We start from the raw sequence: 6191 nt of genomic DNA on the forward strand, positions 1-6191 counted from the left end.
TGGCTCATGAGCTTGTTGCTAGGTATCAGTCTATGACTGGTCCACCTAGATGTGCGTTCAAGAATGACATTAAAAAAGCTTATGATATGGTGGACTGAAATTTCCTCATTGTGATGTTGTAGGGTTTGGGCTTCCATCCGATTATGGTCAAGTGGATCAGGGAGATGGTGTCTACTACTTCCTATTCGCTTGCGATTAATGGTAATTCCTATGGTTTTTTTATGGTGGGAGGGGTCTTCGACAAGGCGATTTAGTACCAATATCACCCAATTAGACTCAAATTTGAGAAAGAAGCCGATTATACCCATTAAGTTCTGATCAAACTAAGGGTTGACCTTTTCTCTCAAGGAAGGTATGCTTGGTAATCTTCTTGGATGGCGTTCATGAAGGTTTGATGATTCGATCTTGCTAGGCGATCACGTTTCTTGCATGTTTTTGGCTTCGGTTGTTTGCTTATGATTTTCCTCCAAGATCGGAACCGAAATGTAGCTTTAGAACTAGGATTTTGATGTCCATGCCCTAGTTTCTGTTTTGGCTTCCTTATTCAATCTGGTTGTGTCTTGGGTTGTCTCACTTCTTGGTATTCGTTCTTACCTTCTTCTGTAAAACTGTTGGATTCGGCTTTGTATGATCTAGGGTTTTACAGCTGTTGTGGTTTCTGCTGTTAATCGAGGCTGGTAGTGAATCTCGATTGTTGTTTTCTTTGGTTTATTTTTGTTTTGGTTGGTGATCGTTTGGAAGGGAGCGGAAGTAGGGTTTCCCTTCAAACGTTGGAATGCTTTGTGTTGATCCAGTCCACGACTGAAGGTATTTTATTTTAAGCGTTGCTGTGTGATATTTGTCAACAGATACTGGTTCTGGTGCATCATGGCTATGTCTTATTCGGTCTATGATTTTAAGTGCTGGTTAATTTCGAATCTTCTCGTTTTGATCATTGTTGCCGGGTTTACTTGTTGTTTCTGGTTGTGGTTGCTGCTGTTATGATTTTATGTGCTTTGCTGGTATAATTGCAACCATCTGCTAGTACGCATAACGTGTATTCACTGCTGCGTTTTGGTTTGCGATTGTTTCGTTGCTGTGATTTCATGTGATCTTTGCCCTTTTGTTGTCAGTTTTCGATAATTTTTTCTGTTGTTTTCTTAAGGATTTTGGAGGGCTATTCTTTATTGTAGGTCTAGTCCATTGTAGCTGTTTGTAACAGCCGTTTGCTGGTCCTTGCTGTTTCGTTACAGCCTTTCTTGTGGTGAGTCTGCTATTGGGGGAGGGTGTTTTAGTTGTTGCTGCCTGCTATTTATCTTCGGTTTCTGCTGGTTCTATTTGCTGTTTGTTCTGTGGTACTACAGGTCGCGTTATGTGCTACTGTTTACATTTTCTGTTGTTTTCGCTGCTGGCTCTTGCTTAGTATTGTTTACTACAAGTTTTGGTTTTTGCTGCCTGTTTTATTATATTCCGCTGTCTTGGTGCACGGGGTTTATTGTGATTGCTGTTTTTGCTAAGCCTGCTTCTTTCGAGACTTATTGTGGGTGTGTGAAGGTTTTTCATTTTTAGTCTCCTTTTTTTCGGTTAGGTGTTTCTATAGTCTTCATTGTTTTCTAAAAGTTTTCTTGGTAGTTATTCAGCACCTCGTTTTCAAGGTCTTCGTCTAACGTACTATGAATACTGTAAGAAAGCTTCAGCACTACGACTTCTTACCTTGAGAAATGGGAACGACTGATGAAACTCTTCCCACAGACCCTAATAGGGTCTCCGTTTTTTAGCATCTCTCTTCTGTTGAGGAAAATTTAGATGTGAGCCGGTCCAATGGTTTGGCTAGTGGGGGTCATACAAGTCTTAATTTTGCCAAAGCGGTTGGCTGGTCTGATGCAACGGTCTGAATTTTTACCCTCTTGCTGATAAAAAACATGTTAGTGTAAAAATACCGATTGAAATGGCAAAGGAAGCTGCAAAAGCTTATAATTCGGTTTTGTATGGATATTTCTTAGGCCCGCACATACCGTTTCCTCTAGTGAAAAAGTTTGTCAAAACTGCATGGGGAAAATACGGTTTTAATGATGCAATGTTGAATGAAAATGGTATCTTTTTCTTCAAGTTTAATGATGTTGGAAGGTGTGACCAGGTAATTGAAGCTGGCTCGCTAATGATTAGGGGCATACCTCTCTTTGTCCATCGTTGGGATCCATCTAAGGGGTTAAGGAAACCGGAACACACTTCTTGCCCTCTGTGGGTGAAATTGCACAATATCCCGCTAGTTGCGTTTAATAAAGAGGGCGTCAGTCGAATTGCCAGTGTCTTAGGGGTTCTGAAACAGATGGATTCATGTACGACATCAATGTGTGAAAAGGCTTGGGGCCGGCCGTGTTATGCTAAAGTATTGGTTGAAGTGTGTGTGGTTGGGGAACTGAAAAGGCAAATTGAGGTAGAAATCCCAAACCTCAATAGAGGGGATGCTGAAAAGGTTCAAATACAGGTTGAATATTTGTGGGAGCGGGTTCAATGTTCCCATTGCCAAGTTTTTGGTCACAAAATTTCGTCTTGTGCTAAAGCCGCTAGCTTGAACAAAGGGAAGCAAGTCGATGGGAGGAAGGATTTATTAGAGTGGAAAAGAAGCAATGGCGAGTCAAATCTGGAGGTAAATCCTCGCACTCTGTACCTCGGCAGGAAATTGTGATTGAGAAGAATGGACCTAATCCGGCGACATTGGTAGCTAAAACCTCGCGAAAGGAAAAGACGATGGTGCGGAATGTGGGTACTTTTGATGATACACCTTCGGCCCATACTGGTAATAATGTGATGAACGCCTCAATAAGTTCAGGTACGAATTTGGTAGGGGTAGGATCTGGGTCCTCTTCTTCCCATTCTACCCATCCTTCACATTATATGGCTAAATCTACCCCTCTTCTTGCTTCTGTAGTAAAAAATTTACGTTTGCCCCGTAGGGGTGTCATGATAGAGCCTGTGGTATCTTCTAATAGATTTGATGTTCTTGAGAAGTTATAAGGAAGGAATGTCAAGGGGAGTCTCATGAGGGTGCGAAAAATGACCCTGCTGTGAATAATTTGAATGTGAATAGCCGGGATCAAGGGGCAGAACCAACTATTTTATCATGTTAAACTTCGCTTCTTGGAATATCCGGGGGCTTAACTCTCCGGTTAAACAAAAAGTAGTGAAAATTTTTATTCATGGTAACGATTTGTGTTTTTGTGCTATTGTAGAGTCCCACGTTTCTAAGGAATCCCTTGAAAGCGTGTGCTCTAATACTTTTGGTTGGTGGTCTTGGATTTCTAATCAAGTTGCGCGTGAGTCTGGTACTCGTATAATCCTTGCCTGGGATTCACGGGTTTTAGATGTTATGGTTTTGGAGGTTCATAGTCAATTCCTGAACTGCAAAGTAATTATACGAGGTAGCCAAGATAATCTCTTCTTTTAGTTTGTTTATGGTGCCAATGTATGCAATGAAAGAAGAGAATTATGGTCGGGGTTGCGAAAGTTTAAAGTTTTGATTGGTTCACAACCTTGGACTGTAATGGGGGATTTCAATACCATGTTATTTCCCCATGACGGTTTTGGGGGGTCTTCTCGTTGCAACATGGAAATGTCAGATTTTTATGCGTGTCTTGAGGATGTTGAAGTTTTTGATTTACACTACACAGGAGTCCATTTCTCTTGGAACCAAAAGCCGAATACAAAAGGGGTATTATGCGTAAACTCGACAGGGCTATGGCTAACTCAGAATTCATTACTAAATTCCATGATGCTACTGTTCAATTCCTTCCTTTGGGCCTTTCGGATCACTCTCCGGTGGTTTTATCTTTTAAGGGAGGATCACAGAAAATGAGATATGGTTTCAAATTTGACAATTTTGTGGTAGATCACCCGGCTTTTTTGCAGGTTGTTAAGAAGGAATGGTCTAGAAATGTTGAGGGGACCTTTATGTTTCGAGTTACTTCACATATGAAGGCCCTTAAGACTCCTCTTCGTAAGCTTCGGAATTCTTATGGTAATCTTGAGCAGCAGGTTTCTTTTTTGAAAACTGAATTAGATCGTATTCAGCTGGATGTAGATAAAGATACTTCTTAGACAGAGTTGGGGCTTGAACTTGGTCATATCCGTATTGCTTATCAAAATGCATGTTGGGACGAGGAATGTGCCGCTAAGCAACGTGCCAAAGTCAAGTGGTTGAATGAGGGAGACATGAATACCAAATTTTTCCATAAGGGGATTAAAGAGCGGCATCACTCCAATTCCATCCAATCTGTCTGTACTAGCCGTGGTGAGGTATGAATCTTCTGATCCGGTTATGTCTGAAGATTTTTTTACGAAAAAAAATCTCTATCTTGGAAGCTAATCATATGATCCGGCTGATTCTGAATGATGAAATTAAAAATGCTATGTTTAGCATTGGAAATTATAAAGCTCCAGGATCAGATGGTTTCTCGTCCCAGTTTTTCAAAGCTTCTTGGGATATTGTCAGGCGTGATGTAGAGATTGCTATCCACAATTTCTTTTATCGAGGTAACCTCCCTATGGAATTGAATCATACGCTTATCTGTCTCCTCCCTAAATCTATTAATGCTTCTAAGGTTATGGATTACCGGCCTATAGCTTGCTGTACAGTGCTTTATAAATGCATTAGTAAAGTCATTGTAAATAGAATGAAGGGATATTTGGATTATTTAATTGATAAGGCCCAATCGGCTTTTATTCCGGGAAGGCGGATTACGGATAATATCCTTAAGGCTCATGAGCTAGTTTATGGGTAGCAGTCTATGACTGGTCCTCCTAGATGTGCTTTCAAGATTGACAAAAAGAAAGCTTATGATACGGTGGACTGGGGTTTCCTCATTGTTACGCTGCAGGGTTTGGGCTTCCATCCGGTTATGGTCAAGTGGATAAGGGAGATGGTATCTACTACATCCTATTTGCTTGTGATTAATGGTAATTCCTATGGGTTTTTCATGGTGGTAGGGGTCTTCGGCAAGGTGATCCTTTATCTCCAAATCTTTTCGTGATTGTGATGGAGGGGTTTTCTATGCTCCTTAGGCATTGTATTCGGGAAGCAGCTGAATACAATAGGGGTTGTGACGAGCTGGATTTGACGCACCTTTGTTTTGCTGATGATTTGTTTGTTTTTACTAAAGGTGATGTCCAATCGGTGGAGGTGCTTAAAAAGGCACTTTTTCTCTTTCAGCAACGTTCAGGTTTAGCACCAAGCCTTGATAAAAGTGAGATTTTCTTTGGGAATGTGTCGCCTAACATTAAGAAGGCCATTCTTGAGTGTCTTCCTTTTAAGCTTGGTTCGTTTCCTGTCCGATACTTGGGATTCCCTTTATCTCAAGCCCGATTGAAGGTAAGTAACTATGGTCCGTTGCTCGCTAAGGTTAAGGGTCGCATTCTTAATTTGAAGTCTAAGTTTCTTTCTTTTGGAGGATGAAGACAACTCATTATATCTGTCCTCCAATCTCTTCAGCTTCATTGGATGTTTGTGTTCTTATTTCCGTCTAGGTTAACCCATGATCTTGAATCTATCTTCTGAAAATTCCTTTGGGCTCCAAGGGATGATCCTCGAGGTAGGTGTAGGTTATCTTGGAATGTGGTTTGTAGACCTCTTGAGTCTGGGGGTCTTGGTCTTCGGCGTTTGGCAACCTGGAATAGGGCTTTACTTGCTAAACATGTTTGGGATATTGTGCAGCATCGTGATTCTCTGTGGGTTTGCTGGGTGTATCGTCATAATCTTCGCTCTTCTCACCTCTGGCTGGTTAGGAAAAACTCCAATTGGTCGTGGGTCTTTCGTAAATTGTTGGACTTACGAGTTCATTTGCGACATTTTCTGTTTTCCCAGATTAGTGATGGCCGGGATACTAATGCTTGGGAGTATTTGTGGCTAACCTGTGGTCATCTTTCGGCCTTTATATCCTACCGGTTTATCCATTCTTGTGGGTTCTCTATGGTCACTACGGTTCGCAAGCTACTTATAAGCTTGGACGGAGGCTGGCTGGATGCGTGGTGTAACAGGTTTGTTGAGCTTTGTTCGTCTCCTCTTCCTTCTTTTAATGATTTTGCCCGTGACAAAGTTCTTTGGGGGGATGATAGCACTTCTACTTTGGATTTCACGGTTAGTACTGCTTGGGCTTTATTAGAGGGGACTCATCCGGTTGTACCTTGGTATCAATCGGTGTGGTTCTCAGGCCATA

The sequence above is a fragment of the Cynara cardunculus genome (genome assembly GCF_001531365.2).
Source record: "Cynara cardunculus var. scolymus isolate 2C chromosome LG 10, CcrdV1, whole genome shotgun sequence".
In the NCBI taxonomy this organism is placed as follows: Eukaryota; Viridiplantae; Streptophyta; class Magnoliopsida; order Asterales; family Asteraceae; genus Cynara; species Cynara cardunculus.